This window comes from Sceloporus occidentalis, unplaced genomic scaffold (assembly GCF_023333645.1).
Source record: "Sceloporus occidentalis isolate IW3139 unplaced genomic scaffold, rSceOcc1.0.p SCAF_7, whole genome shotgun sequence".
Classification (NCBI taxonomy): domain Eukaryota; kingdom Metazoa; phylum Chordata; class Lepidosauria; order Squamata; family Phrynosomatidae; genus Sceloporus; species Sceloporus occidentalis.
The window spans coordinates 85,636,664-85,653,674 of record NW_028316987.1 but is presented as its reverse complement, the minus strand read 5'-3'; the positions used below and the strand labels follow the sequence as shown (position 1 = coordinate 85,653,674).

Genomic DNA, 17,011 nt, shown 5'->3' with positions numbered 1-17,011 from the left:
GCCAGGTGAGTGTTGATGTACCAAAAGTTGTACAGGGAGGGAGGAAGCTGGGGAAAACTAATATATGAAATTAAGTGAGAAATATCCAGGGAATGCAGTACCACTGAAGATGTAAGGTAAACAGGATATTGAATAATCATCTAGAACATCTAAACTCCTACAGGGATTGATGAACACAGGCCTTCTAATGTATCTGTAAACTTAATATTTGCATACTCTCATTGTGATCTTGTACTTCTCTGGATTCTCATCAGAAAAAAAAACCCTTCTTTTTCTCTTACACCCTTTTCACATTTCCAGTTTTGTAATTTTGTAATTAATTTTGTAATTTTGTAATTAATTTTGTAATTATTTTGATAGTTTTTTTAATTATTAATAATATAACCTACATAAAATATCTTTTACATAGTTTTCCACGTACAATATGTAATAAATCACATAAATTATCAATTCTTAATTACCTTATCTGAATCTTATTCATAGTAAACCATTTAATATTAAATAAACCAATATTTAAAAAACACATGAAATTATTATGGATATCTTCATTTTTATTATTATCTTCTTTTCAACATATACTATTCATAACATATACTATCCACTAAAATATAATACTATTAATTTATCATTAATTGAATTTCCCCCCCCCAAGTGCTCCCCATCACCAGAGCCTAATACCTTCATATTATTCTACCCTCCAGAATTGTAACTCTTCCTGTGGAGGTAACCTGTTTTGTAATTGTAACCTACAGAGTTTCCAAAATCAGACACAAATCCATAATTCCATAGAATGCTTGTGGCCTGTGTCAAGGTTGATTGCAATCAAATTATTGTTTCTGTAGACAGTCTGTGCGGTAGTACCATCATAAAAGCACCTCATTCTTCCGACTATAACAGATATGGTGCAAGCCAGGAAGATGGCTCTAGTACATGGGGAAACAGCCCAGGACTTAGTAATGCAGCACAGGACTTAGTAATGTATACAGTCAATTAATTGGCACTATTAATGGATAAGTTCATTAGTTACAGATTAGTGTTGAAATGTAATTCACAAGCTAACTGAGTAAAAGAGTAACTTCTGTGCCACTCCAGCATTATTTTAAACAATCTGTGTGCTTCTGTTGATTCAGAAACCAAAGTAATTAGTTTTGAAATTTTTCTTTATCCGCTGATCTGAATATTTCAGATTCATTACAAGGCATAATATTTAAAGTCATTAAAAAGTGGTAAGCCTTCAACATCTACATGTTAGAGTCTAGTTATGAGCATATTACAGCAACAGATGTTTGGTTTTGTATTTTTTTAAAAAATAAAACTGTTTTCCATATCATTATATTTATGGAGAAACTTCTATAAGTCTCACATGTAATGCTAGTTTATTTCAGTAAATTCTGTGATAAGCTCTAAGTGCATTTCTAGTTCATAGGCCAGATCTGTTCAGCCTCACCACTGCTCCATCTGAGTTGACAGAGTGACCTAGAAGATATGCAACAGTGTCATCTGGTTTTGAAGTTCCAAATGAAGATTTGCAAAGGAAGATAAGCTGGCTTTCAGGGCCACTGTCTCCCACGTTGATATTTCAACTGAAGAACCATGGCATTACACATTTCCTCCAGAATACGTTTATCTGACAAGTATGTGCATCTGATTTCATATCCAGAGAGTTCTTCCTTTAGGCATAATACATGATTGAGGAATTTCGCCCTTTGGTGGATAGGGCATAAATCATCACCACCATCATCATCATCATCATCATCATCATCATCATCAACATCATCATCAATCTGGCACATCCTAGTAAAACTGGTTCATAAACTACCTATATTAGATAAATTATAGGAAGTAGCACATGATCTGGAACACCACCATAAGGTTTTCAGGAAGAAAATCAGAGTTGCAATGTCAAAACTTAAACTAAAAAAAAAATATCTTAACAGAAAGGCCAAAGTATGATTACTTCTTGAACATTTATGAATATGTACAAGTCAGAAGACTATCCAAAACAAGGCATAATGGAGATGTCCCATTATATCACATCTGCCATGGTGAGCCTCACCTTCAAGCATCAATAATCCACAACAGATGCCATTTTGCTATCTGGGGTAGAGAAGCAAATTCATCCGCACCTAGTCAATGTTCATAATATAGAACTCCATCAGCTAAACAGGAATAAAAAGATTTTATTTTCATTTCATTTCATTTCATTTTTATCATTAAAGCTCTTCTGTCCTTGATTTTGCTCTTTCGGACACAAAACGGGCAGGGAAGGGGAGGCATACTGTGTCTCAACACCGTGTCAGAGATCTTTTTTCTTTTTAAAAAAAATGTTTTCTGAAAAGAAGACATTTTATCAGTTTCCCCTTTTTCATTGTTTTTTTCTTGCCTTCACATAGGTGCCTCCAGAGACAGCTTGGATTGTACAGTTGTCCTGCCTCTTTCACAGAATTATACTCGTGATCCAAATGACAGCACCCTCCAGTAGTAACCCTCCTATCCTGTTTTCTCTCCATATTTTTAACTTTTTAAAAGTGAAAGAAGAGTTTTAAAAAGTTAAAGTAGAAAGCATAGAACAGTTTTGTGGTTCCTTTTAACTAGCAGTGACAGGAGCCTTCCAAATGGATGTGCCTATAGCTGCTTCATACCAGATTGCCCCTCTTCCAAACATAACAAAATAAGACTCTTATTATGTCTAAAACAAGTTAATTATCATATAAATACTGAACGACTCCATATCTGTTTGAAATTCCATGTTTAATTTAGGCTTAGTTACACATCATTTTTCTTTCAGTGCAACAAAAGAATGATTCCTCAGAGTATTATACACCACCCATTTTCTTAAAGTCCTAATATAATATCATACTAATACAAAATGGCAGAGGCATACACTCAGTCATTTTCCCTTCTTCTTCTTCTTGGGAGCAATGACATACTCAGGATCCCAGATTGGCTCATCCCTTCAATCACCCCACTTTTATCTCCAACGCTAAAATCTGTCAAGTCCCAAGTTCTCAACGTTTTTTTGCTCTTGCTGAGCAGCAGAAGTACATGAAAAGGATGCCACAATGTTTATTCTATCTACGGCAGCCGCAGCATTAAATACAAAAGCATTCAGTGCTCTGCACTGAGCAGCTGCCTACATTCTAATAGCAAGGCCAGCCCTAGAAACTGTATTCCACTCTTGAAAGAACACTCCATACATCTAAAAAAGCCTTTAGGCAAGTTGTTGTTAGAAAAGCAAACCAGAGTACAAATAACAGCAATTATTTCCCTGGACTTTCATTCTCAGCTCGGGATACATCTTACTTCTTAATCCCTCTTCAGATTTGAATGCCGTGAATCCAGTAGCTCTCTGTCTGCCAATAGGCAGTACTAGATGTTACAGAAGGGACAGGATTACTAATGTTCTTGTCTAGCCAGAACAGCTAGAATAGACTACTGCTATGCCAGATTAATAGCTGATCTGTTTCTTGTTTCAGGGCTTTTAAAATTATTTATTTACTAATCTGACATTAATTTTATTAGACAAAAAAAATTGGACATGAAAAGGATGAGGCATCCTGACAGCAAGAAGGATCCTGTACCAGTTCCTTGGGTAGGTAAATATACTAGTAGAATTCAAAGACATAGTCATGTTAGTGTGAAAAATCAGTATGTGAAGAGATCTTGTAGCAACTTTGAGACTAACTACAAGAAAGAAGTTGGTAGCCTGAGCTTTCATAGACTTGAGCCTTCTTCTTCAGATACATGTAGGTAGCTCATGCTACCAACTTCTTCCTTTCAGTTCATCTCAAAGGTGGTACTAGATACCTTTACATACATATATACTAATAGTCATACTTCTAATTATATATACTTAACTGAGTAACGTCTCCTGCCCTCACCCCCACAAACCTGATGGAAACTTCATTTATCCATACTCAAATCACCAATAAAACCTTCTTTTCCCCATGCAGCTGCTGTCCATTTATTGTGGCAATATTGTATGATTGTGGTTAAACTCATCTAAACAGCTGAGTAAATCTAGGTAATTGTCTCATATCCACAATCACTACTTAGTCATGACTATGACACTATGAATATAGTGTGACACTATCAATCTGTAAAGTATACCTAACTGAGTAGCTATACAGGATTTTGGAGCGCAAAGATGAAATGGACTTGACCTCTAGTGCTGCCAGTGGCTTTGTGTCACAAGAAACTGTGTACCTCATGATCTTGGGTTTCTATAGCAGGGCAATTCACGTTACTAACGGGATTCAATGTATAATCTAAAAAGTCCAACACAATGAATAAGTATGTCCAGTGGTGCCAACCCTGGTCTCCTAAGTTGATGTCCGACACTCAAACCACTGCACCATGCTAGCTTTTTCCAGGATACATATGAATGCTTTATTGATTGTGTTTGGTAAACTCCCAAAATTTTAAAAAAAGAAAAAACCAGTGAAGTGTGCCTATATCACAGAGATGCTAAAGATCAAGGTTTGGCCATATGGATGCTTACTAAGACTGTCAGCAACTCATATTTAGTAACTCAATGGTACAGCAGTTTTGCTTGCATATGAAGAAGAAGAAGAAGAAGAAGAAGAAGAAGAAGAAGAAGAAGAAGAAGAAGAAGAAGACACAATTCTTTTTATTCTTTATCATATGTTTTCTACTATTTTACCCTGCCCATTTCATCTGGGAATGTGTCCTCAGAAGTCATAAAGAATAGCTGAAGAATGATTGTTCACAGAATGAAAACCCAAAGCTAATTTTCTTGTATGGATTTGAACTAAATTTTGTAGTAGAAAGAATGTATGAAGAACAAATGGTTCATCTTACACTGAATTACATATGAATAATTTGTGTGAGCCAAAAATAAATATATTCCCTTGCCATTATTGGGGCTACCTTGCAAAATCACATTAAAGAGGAAGATATAATGCTTCACATAGCTTAAATTCATAGAATAATGTTGTTCAAGAATGGCCAACATGTATATTGTTGTTTCTAAATTATAACCATAAAACTCAAAATATAATGGGTCTAGACTTAGTCATGCTTAGAGTAAATCTACTGAAATAAATTGAATTCCATTATTAACTCCCATTATTTAAATAGGTCCACTTTAAGCATGAATTAACATTGTATGTCAGAGTAAAGGGAAGTAAAATAATGCCTGCTAATGCTAGCCAAGGTGGAAGGTATGTGCATAAGTGGGAGACATAAACTGTATGAATCATTATATATAATGAACTAGCAAAATATTTCAGCTTCTGCCTTTTTTAACAATTAAAATTAAGAGAGCTGGATCCAAAGTGGCAGCATAAAGCAATACTCATACTATCTGATCCGAGGGCCCAGTCATTATTTTTTCCCCATAAGGACTGGCATCGAATCTGTGCCTATTGGTTACATTTTTTTCCTTTCCTGGAAATTCCCAGGGATCTGCTCCAGTCCAGAGACCACCATTTTGAACAGCACTGGTTATAAATGTATTTTGTATGGACGTTTAAGCATGATGGTATACCTGAATCACATTTGCATGCTTCATAAATTACTATGAAATAAATACTATTTTGCCAGTATTGAACAATCCCATTACTTATTTGTGCAGCACTTTCAAACCCAAGATGTTAATCTTGTGTCCCTTTTTACAACATTCCTGTTAAGTTGGGCTCTCGTTCCTCATTGATAGATAGTGACCGCTCACTAAATTGATAAATTGATGTTCTTTGTTAATTGTTGTTGTCCCATGCCTCGATGCATGGGGAGAGGCAGGTAAGAAATTATTGTTGTTGTTGTTGTTGTTACTGTTACTATTCATGTAAGCCATAACACTGTCTCCAGTAAATGTATGGTTGCATATATATCACCAAGACCACAACCAGCCCTCTGATCTCTTGGTCTACGACACTGATGTTCCATTTTACAGAAAAATGTCCACCATTTCCCATTGCCAACAATTAAAGGTCTTGTAGTGTTGCCAGTAATGTTTATAGCACAAAAAGAACAGAACATACGTGAATCTTCTGTCTACAGAGATAGGAGCACGGTGAATGGAATATTGTTATTTTTTGCCGAAAGGCAGAGCCTTTGCCATTGTTAATTCCCATGCGTTGTCCTTCTTTTTATACAGTCTTAAAAGGGGATATTTCAGTGGTGTAGGTGGATTCTTCTTTACACTACACAGATATCATCAATAATATTTACAAAGATATATAATACAAGAAAAACAATCAAAGTACAATGCTGTCTTATTTGTGACAGTCTTATTCTTGGCCCTGGGAATATATCCAAAAACTGCAGCAAAAAGCATCCACGTCTGTCTTGGATGTTGTGATAAAAATACATGACAAGAGTTTCTTTGTCCTTTCCCATGAGAAGCAGCCAGTGATGTGAAGTGAGGATGGGGATATAACAATGTCACTAAAGGGTTAAGTATAATTGTACATCAGAAGCAAGGAAAGGGGAATACAGAATGAGAGGACCATTTTTCATGATGGAAGCTGCAGGTATTCTATGGCACATAGGCTTGCTCTCATTCATGTTGGAGCATGACTTTAAGATAAAAAGACAACAAAGTGGCACAGAGAAGCAAATTCTGTTTCCCTGAAACCAAGGCACCTTGTAATTCACTTTTGTTATTCACATCTTAGCATTTTATATTCCAGTCAACTGTGTAGAAGTGACTGATGGTTCATATCTTAAACAATTTTTCAGGGATTGTATCAAATATGACACATGATTTTTATTGTTTTGAAAATGAATTACATACAAGACAATTGGTGATGCTGCATTAACAATGGCATTCTCTGGAACAGTATTTAACCTATAACTTGATTTCTTGGGCTGCATAAAAGTGTAGACCCATGTATACTGCCTTGCTTAAAGCAAAGCTGCCATTAGTTTTTCATTTTGTCGCAAGATCCAGATCTCTACATCAGAACTGGTTACATCATGTATTAAATATTCCAACATTTTCTACCAATATATTCAGTTGTCCTTTTTTCCAGGCTGCAAATGCTCTCCCAGACAACAGTCACCTACAGCCAGAGAAATTTTTGCACTGGGCCAAACTGTCTTTCTATTTTAACCAGATCAGCTTTGATCTCAGCTTTTTTTGTTGTCAAGAGATATGTTTGCCTTGGGTCCAGCTGACATCATCACATTAAACACAGCATGCATTTAGACTGGATGTGTTGGAATAAATGCTGAAATGAAGTACCTTTAGGGAGGCAAATGGTCAGCTTTCAGAAATTATTTCCATGTCCAGCTTTTCTGAAGAGGACACATTTTCATAAAGGTCCTTTATTTGGAAACATGGAGAAGCAAACCATTTGTCCAAAGCATCAGCTCTGAATTAGGAGTTCAAGCTGATCTTTTGCAATGAACCAGCACCAGCAATTAACAGAACATAAGAGAAGCTGTGAGGAAAGAATTCAGATGAATCAATGCATCAGTGAATCTGTCTGAATCCTATATCTCTAGCAGACCCACAAGATTAGGGTTTTTCACTTTTCAACATTTGGTTCTCCAGATGTTTTCCACTTCCAAGTCCCAGAATCTCTCGCCATGGGCCATACTGGCTAGTGTTTCTGGGAACTGAAGTCCAAAACAGCTGGACCAAAGCTTGAGAATCACTGCACTCGACAGTAAGACCTTCATACAGCTAGTAGATTTTAAATTTATTTCAGAAAGTAAGGGGTTACCATGGTTAGCAGCAAAGATGAAAGAATTTAACCCATTAGCCATACCATACACATGGGCACATAAAACACCCTTATTTACTTATAATCCTTCTTGGTTTGAATTAAAAATATTGCACATTAGAAGTCGGGCTTGTTATATACTGAGATTTATGAGCATAACAGAGTCAGATTACAGACTTCAGTACAGACTATGTTTAGCCTGGGGAAGAGAAAGTTAACAGGTGGCACGATAGCCACCTTTAAATATGTGAAGGGAAGTCATACTGAAGATGGGGCAAGCTTTTCTGCTGCTCCAGAGATTAGAACATGTAAAAATGGATTGAAGCTACAAGAAAAGAGCTAAACATTATAAAGAACTTCCTGATCAGAGCTGTTTGACAGTGGAATATGCTGCCTTGGACAATGGTGGAGTCTCCATCTTTGCAGGTTTTTAAGCAGAAGCTGGGTGGTGATCTGTCAGGAGTGCTTTGACTGTGTTTTCCTTCATGGCAGAAGGTTGGACTGGATGGTCCTTGTGGTCTCTTCCAAATCTATGATTTTATAATTCCAATTTTGGCAGTATCATGAGTTGCCAGAGAATGAACCACAATTAAGATCATTTTAGGCATAAAGGTGCCACAATAATCTTTATTGTTTTTAGATAAAATGGACTAACACAGTAACCCCTTTGGAGGTTTCCTTGGCAGCCAGGAAACATATGGAGCCTACTTCGTCAGCTTCTACCTTGTCTGTTTAGGCAGGTAACCCAGGAAGCTTGAAATGCAACTGACAAGGATAAGCACTATTAGGATTCTGTATTTTCATCAATATCAGGAAAGGTTCCAGGTGAGAGGAAACCTGCTGCTGCCGCCAGGATAAAAAGCTAACCATTTGAACTTAATTTGATATTATATACCCAACATCCTAAAAAGCATTCAGTTAACTAAAGACCAAGTGATACTCTGGCAGAAGGAAATTAGAAGACTATATAGGTAGAGAGGGGCCTTTTAGTCCTGCTAATGTGAAGTGCTGTGAACCATACAATTCCAATTTTCAAGCCTTCCAGTTCAGTATTCATGTAGATCTCTTTTGCAGTGCACTGGGAGAAAAGGCGCAAAAGTCACAGTTACACACAGGCCTCTTTCCCATGGTGATAGACTTCAAAGGAAAAGGTTTACAGATCTACTTACAGGTGGTTAGGATCGATTTAAGAGCGTGTGGAGGCACTGGGCCTTGACTGACCTCTCCAATTAATCATGCGGTTTCATTTCTGCAGCTCTGGAAATCTTTGATCTGCCCATCTCCCCTTCACAAATCTCATGTCCAGTTGACCATGCAGCACATGGAAACTGACTGTCAGCAACTGGCTCTATAAAAATTCTTAATCATTGGGTGATTTCTTCATCTGATGTGCACTATATAACAAATATACATTCAGAACAGGCCACTGGAATGATTTGAAAAGGGAAATGTCTCTCGAGAGGGGTAAATCATGCTTTTGTATGTTTTATGTGGAGATGATGAATTGCAATGCATCTATATTACTCCATCCATGAGGCTGCTTGACATTTTCACAATGAAAAACCAGAATATGCAACAGCACTCAGACTTGAGGTATATATGCACATTAGTACTCTGGTTTTTTAATTGTTTCCACAAAGCCCTTGGAATTGCATACTTCTAGTACAATAAACAATTATTCACATAACATCAGAAGCAATATCTCTCTCAGACCTACCATTAAAAAGAAAGTGCTTTACACACTGAAAATAGGTTAGGGAAGGGCCATAACCACATGTATGTACATGCAAAAACACACCCACCAGATGTTGTAGGATCTGAATCTCTACTGATATTTGCTAATGATTGTTTGAAAAGCAAAAGCCAATTCAAGGTAACCAACAATCTATTTTCTATTTCAGTTAAAAAAAAACACAAACAGAATTGATGTGGAATGTCAGATGAAACAAGATATGGGTTTTGCATTTAATTCCCAATTTTCCTGACAGAAGTGGAATTAAGAAGCACACAATAGTTCCACCAAACCACTGCTCTCTTTCAGGGAACTAGTCTAAATTGCTGGCAACAGTGGTCTTGAAAGAGGTTTTGCTGGGAGCCTTCTGATGTCTCCCTACTTATGCAGAGTAGAGTATTTAAGAGGTTCTGAGTTCCTTTTTTTTAGGAAATTATAAGATTATGTTGAAGGAGAGCTAACAGCAAAAAATGAAATTCCAATGACTGTACAGCCAGGTACCAACCCAACCAAAGGGTGTAAAATCATCTTTATTTCACCCTTGCATGCAAGAATGAATTACTGCTGAGTTTTCTCCCTTCCGTGAAGAATTCTACTCAGTTCTGAATCACCATTTCAACTTTGGGATGCATTTCAGGAGAAATCTTTTGCACAGAAAAACATGGGGCTTTTCCATGCAAAAAAAAAAAAAAAAGGGGGGGGGGGTTCTTGACACAGAAAATGATTTTTGGCACCAATGTATATTTCTACACAAATGAATTGTTCTGAAAGACGGCCTAAATCATGACGAATCTAGTGGCTGTTTGCCTTTTTCTCAGCAGTGTCTACCGAATGTCAGGTCATCCTTTTTTAAAACATTTTTTCTTATCAAGGATAGAAAAAGTAGCAACTATTCTTCATATCCCCAAACCATACAGGCCAAGTTCCATTTCACTGGCCCGCTCTATAAACTCAGTTTGATGACAATAGTTAGTGATATATCATGCTGGGTAGAGACAGGAAACAGAAGACACCGCTGGTTTTTGAAAAGCTCCAAACTCTTTCCCTAGTTACTGTACTTTTCAAACTAACAAACAATACCAGAACTGAGGGCTTGTCTACACCAGCAGGAATCCCCGTACTCACACTGTAGCTGCAGTACAGTTTACCAGTCTCTAGCAACTCTGATACACTCATCATGGTGAGATCAGAACAACCCAGAAGGGACACCTTACAATGATCATATGTCACACAGTGTGGAATATTTCTGGCCACATGGCCCTGTCTTCACTGCCGATCTGCATTTTCCAATGAATGTGGGATGAATGTGGGATTACCCGTGCATCCTGAGGAACACTGTGTGCCTGAGTTGCAGCCTCTATAGGGTAAGTACATTTTTCCCATTGGTGTAGACAAGCCCTGAGGCTATTCAAAATTCTAGCTGTTTGCAAAAATATACACAGCCATGGAACTTTAAATATTACATATGTACAAACATCCCAATCAGCATATAAACACTGGGTTTACTTGAAGAGTCATTACCATGTAGTGAATAGAGCTCTGAGGATCTGCAACAGAGAAGCAGAAGGAAAATGTCCCCCCTTTGAAAGCACTGAAAGAGTGATCAGAAAGGTGGGAAGAGATCCAGCTGAGGACAAAACCACTGACTTAGGGCTTAACACGCATGAACCTGTTCTGCCTCCACTGTTCAAGTACCTTAAGAGTCTCCTGCACAACGCAGACCTGAATGTCAATAATGTTGATTTTGTTGTATTGTCTTCATTTCCAGCTTATGGCGACCCTATGGCAAACGTATCTTGGGGTTTTCATGGCAAGATTTGTGCAGAGGAGGTTTGCCATTGCACTCCCCTGGGGCTGAGAAAGTTGGTGTAATGTTAAAAAAAAAAATGAAGACAAGAAAAAAGAGTAAAGCTGTTTGTTGTTTCAGGTCAATCTCACCATAATATTAATTTCCTGACAAAGGAGGCTTGAAGGAGCAAATAATTATGATTTCTTGTTACTGCTAATTAGATTTCACTTACCTTCCCTATTTAGTTGCTCCAGGCACGTCTTGTCATTTATTTGGAATTATCTTGCTGTACTTCCTCATATATATCAATAAATTATCACACTTAATTAAGCTCACATAGAATTTTTTTAAAATAAATGCCTGAGACTTCAGGGGCTTTGTACTTGGACTAGAAAAAGTATCAATTTCCTGTTTGGCAGACAAATTGTATATAAGGTGGCATCTGCATTTGGTTTGCAGTACAGTATATGAATTTCCTATTGGGGCAGGGGTTAAGATTAAAGGTGACTTTTCATTTTCTGTACAAAATATAAGAATACCAGAAAGGACATGTTTCAGTTCCTGATAAAGAAAAGTACATTTATAGTTTTTTGTGGGTTTTTCGGGCTATGTGGCCATGTTCTAGAAGAGTTTCTTCCTGACGTTTCGCCAGCATCTGTGGCTGGCATCTTCAGTACATTTAGTGTGTATGGTGGGACCCACAAATAGAGAAATGTGACAAGAGAAATACAAAATTTGACAATAAGGTTGACAGTTATTTTTTGGCATTTCGTGTACCAGGCCTTAGATAATGGAATAGAGGACATGTTTATCAAATTTGCAGATGACACCAAATTGGGAGGAGTAGCTTACACTCCAGAAGACAGGATCAAAATTCAAAATAGCCTTAATAGATCAGAAACCTGGGCCAAAAACTAACAAAATGCATTTCAAAGGAAGAAATGTAAGTTACTGCAATGGGGGGAGGGGGGAGGAATGAAATGTACAGATATGGGGTGGATGACACCTGGCAGTGCAAGGCAGATGCATCCTAAAACACGTTCAAACATTTTACAAACAATAAATAAACTCTTAGTTATTCCTTGAGCAGAAAAATATTTTCCCCAAAATAGAATTTGTTCCTTCTGAAGACCTGATTAATGACTGATTACCTTAAAATAGCATTAGAAGCTGGCTGCTAAGGCTTGAGTGTAGGCTAGCAGACAAACTGCCTTTCAGCACTTTTTTAAAAGAAAAAAATGTAGTCAGCCCTCAATAGCTACGGATTCTTTATCCACAGATTTAATCCTCCACGGCTTGAAAATATTCTGGATAAAAATATAAATTTCTAAAAGCAAACCTTCATTTTGCCATTTTATATAAGGGACTCCATTATGCCACTGTAGTTAATAGGACTTGAGCAGCCATGAATTTTGGAATTCACGGGAAGTTCTGAAACCAAATTCAAGTGGATATCAACAACCCACTGTAATATTAATTTGAAATGCAGGGTGTCAATACACTACCCTCTAGTCTGGATATTTCCATGAAACATGCATCATTAATTTTCCTCATTAAAACAACAATAATAAATTCTAGGCAGTGCGTAAATGGGCCAGGATAGCATGGGCCAAGCTGATGGTATCCTGGATTGGGCCCTGGGCTGGTGCGGGAATGGGTGGGTGTTTAATGTCCACCGGTCCCGACACCACATGCGCCACTTACCTTACTCAGTTATTGCCACTAGTAACAAGCCCCCCCTGCCATGTCTGATTTGAAACGGGGCATTTGGACATGTGGGTTTAGCCAAACACCCTGTTTCCATATCAGATGCAGTGACGGGAGGTTTCTCTCAAGCGGTAATGGCTGAGTAAGGTAAGGAGCTTGTGGGGCTGTCTATTCTGCCAGGGTTTGCTATGGAGTTTCCACAAAATTCTGCAGCAAGCGGCAGCTCATTTAGACCCACGTTAAGGCCCCTTTGCCCTTTGGTTGTTCCAGATCCATTGGATATCATCATCATCATCATCATCATCATCATCATCATCATCATCATCATCATCATCATCATCTTATATCCTGCCTTTCTTCCAATACAGGGACTCAAGGCAGCGAACAACAAGTATAAAACAATACAATATGAAAACAGTACAACAATATTAAAATATAAAAATATAAAAATTAAAAAACAATTAAACAATCTGAAGAATTAAAACAGTTACGAATTAAAATATAACATGTTAAAATACAAACCATTACAATTTGCATAGCCCAGCATTAAAAACCCAGTCCTTCTCAGCTTAAAAGGCCTGACTGCACATCCAGACTGCCAGTTCCAGGCCCAATCCCAATTAATGACCTCTATAGTCCAAATCAGACAACGTGAGGCTGGGGGTAACACAGTCCTTTTGGCATGTGTGGACAGCCCCCAATGGACATAAGATCAGAAAAACCCTTTTGCTCAGAGAATTTGTCTGATGCTATGATCTCAAATACAAAAATCAGAATGAGTCTACCTCATTCTCAAAGCATAACATGATGAAAAGTGAAGGTTCCTTACGAACATTCATCTCTTTCTCTCCCCCTGCATCTCTTTGTCCTCACCTTCCCTCATTTTGCAGCTAGTCATTGCACACAGTACTAAATGATATGGAAACAGAAGAATCAAAGCTCTGAATTCAAAAAGGCATTTGTAAAGTCTCTCTTGCACAAACAGCAATTATAGGGGTGGGGGAAGATGTCTCTCTTTGACAGAGCCTTGTGGAGTCTGTCTATCGCTTTTGCTTATTGAATGAATTGTCAGCTAGGAAAATCAATGAATGGAGCTTTTCCATAAGGAGCACCAACTACCAAGTAAATATTTGTGTTGCTGTAAAGAAAAATGACCTCTAGTACTTGCTACATGCAGATGTTTCACTGGCTAACTAAAAGGAGCTGAAATTATGGTTAATCTTTTATATGACTATTTTAATGTGTAATTTGCTGGGTTTAATTTTTTTTAACCAGTTCTCCGATGCCTAAAAAGTTAAATATATCTGAATTTATCCTTCTCACACCACCACATATATCTTGGGACCCTGGCACTTTGAAAGTTTTAATTTGCACTCTGAATTGAACAGGCAAAATTCTTAAAAATGAGAACTTTAAGAAATGAGAAATGAAAAAACTATGTAAATGTTTTTAGCTTTTGGCTATAAAAGGGAAATATGTTTTTGCAAAGGCTATTATGTTTCTGGTGTGTTACTATAAGAAATACAAGAACTGAAGATAATTTTTACTTCTAATGAAGTAAAATACACTTATAATATGTAAGTGTATTTTAATTTTACTGGTTACTCAATTGATTAATTACCCAGATGACAGACTAAGTAACTAAAAGTGTCTTAAGTGATTCACTTAAAAGTGCTTAACTTTCATTACATTGTATTCAATATAACTATACCAAGAAAAAAATAGACAAAACTGTAATGGTATCTTCAGATACATAGCTGATTAGAAAAAGACATCACAAAGCTGATACTTTTAACGATTGTTTTAAAAAATGCAGTATTATAATCTGAGTAGCAATAGGCTTGAGGCATCTTTCAGTTTGTTCTGTTGTAATCTACACCAAGAGTCTTTCAGCATCCTTTTCTTTTAAGGTAAACAGAATTACACATTTACAATTAGACCTGCCATTTATAATTTGTTAAACAAAAAGAAAAAGTTAAAACTTCCCTTTTTAGAATTGAAGAGTATGAAATGCATGCCATGCAGCCTCCTGACTCCTATCAGTGTGCCATGAAGCTTAGACTTTCATCACTGATTAGCCAATACTGGAACAAATGACATAGTGTATACTATAAGCCCTGTCCATTCAGACAGAGTTATTGATCTCATGCAAGAACAGACAGAAACTGAAAGAAATCACTAACTTATTTAAGACTTTCAAATTAATCTTGTGTTTTCCAACCATAAAGTAATAGATTTAATGGTCAATTTATCAGGGCAGTGCTAAATGATTTTGAGAATGTAGTATGACATCTGAACTCTAGGAGCATAAGTCTAGTCCCAAAGTGGGGAATCTTTAGTCCCCCAGACACTGATGAGCTGCTACTTCCACAGTGTCTTACCACTGGCCAGGTTGACTAGTGCTGATGGAAATGGAGTTCAATAGTATCTAGAGCAGTGGTTCTCAACCGTCCTAATGCTGCGACCCTTTAATACAGTTCCTCGTGTTGAGGTGACCCCCAACCAATAGTCTCGGTTCCTAAGACTATTGGAAATTTGTGTTTTCTGATGGTCTTAGGCGACCCCTGTGAAAGGGTTGTTTGACCCCCCAAAGGGGTCGCGACCCACAGGTTGAGAACTGCTAATCTAGAGGGTCACAGGTCTGCTCTAGTGCATCTATATCCAGGGGCCTAATGTACCTTCAAGTTGTTCTGACTTATAGCAACCCTAAGGCAGACCTTTTCTGGTATTTTCCTGACAAGATTTGTTTAGAGAGGGATTGCCTTTGCCTTCCTCTGAAGCTGAAACCATGCAACTTGCCCAAAGTCAACGAGCAAGGATTTGAACCCTAGTCTCCAGAGTTGTAGTCAAACACTCAAACCACTATACCACACTGGCCCTAGTGTACATATTCATTTAATACAAGCATGCGCACATACACACACACACACACACACACACACACACACACAGTTTCTAGTTATAGGCATAGGTATTACAGGGATGCAAACCACTTTTCAGAACATTTGGGAATATTCAAACTTCACATAGTATTATGTTCCATTTAGAAACACTGTATTCTGTTCTTGATTCCTAATCAGAGCTAGATTTGTTTACATCACTCTGTTTGTGACCCTCCAGACTTCAGAACCTGAAGAATCACAGAATCTTCCAACACTATGAATCTATGATTCTGTGATTCTTCAGGTTCTGAACTTCTTCTATGGATATATATTTCCAAACTCTTACTCTTTTCCATATGCCAGAGCACTGTCCTACTTCCTTGTTTGGACCTTATCTTGTCTGTTGCTGCTGCTGCTTATATCTCCCAGATGTCCTGTATCTAGAAAAGACCTACCAGTCTTTTGGATCTAACTCTGGAAAGATTTTAATAACACACCAGAATGTTAAATACTGTGTGTTCATACTGTCTGTCATCTTCCCTCATTCATATTAATAGTAACATGTACACTATCTAGCCCTGGTTATCTACTTATTATAGAGGGGAAGTGCAGCAACTTGGTGATACCTGCTGTACCTGTCTACAAGACATATGTGGATGTCTTAATTTTTCTGCTTGACAATGCTGGATATATATATATATATATATATATATGTATGTATGTATGTATGTATGTATATATATATATATCTCACCTGTGCAATATTTTATACCACATTAATGATTTTCTTTTTAAAATCAGATGATAAACGCTCTCTATGAATGATGGAATGAAAAAAAATACTGAGGACTAAGCAGATTCTTTTAGGTAAAGGGGAAAAACAAATTCAACTTGTTTCTGCTATTCCTCTTCTGAATCTTCCATAACAAATAGAACAGCTTGGAATTCTAGATTTACCCATCAGACCAATCTCCCCCCAGTTTGGAAAGGCACAGCAGAAGGTAAGATAAGGTTAAACCTGGTCTTTAAAAAGAGATCATTACATGGAGGCCATCTATGTATATGAAGATTCTAGAAAATAAACATCTTACGGTGTGGAAAGGTATGTGTGTGTATGAGTATAATGTTTGAAACAGAAATAAAATTAGATGGTTCAACAATGGCCTCTTACAAAACTATTTTTTTCTATGCAGTCACATTGAAACTATTA

At 37.2% G+C, this 17,011-nt stretch overlaps 1 protein-coding gene across 3 annotated transcripts in view; it reads right to left on the bottom strand.

The window, feature by feature from the left end:
• PTPRN2 (protein tyrosine phosphatase receptor type N2) overlaps nt 1–17,011 on the bottom strand; it is a 651,730-nt gene that overhangs the window by 323,846 nt on the left and 310,873 nt on the right. The window lies entirely within an intron of this gene.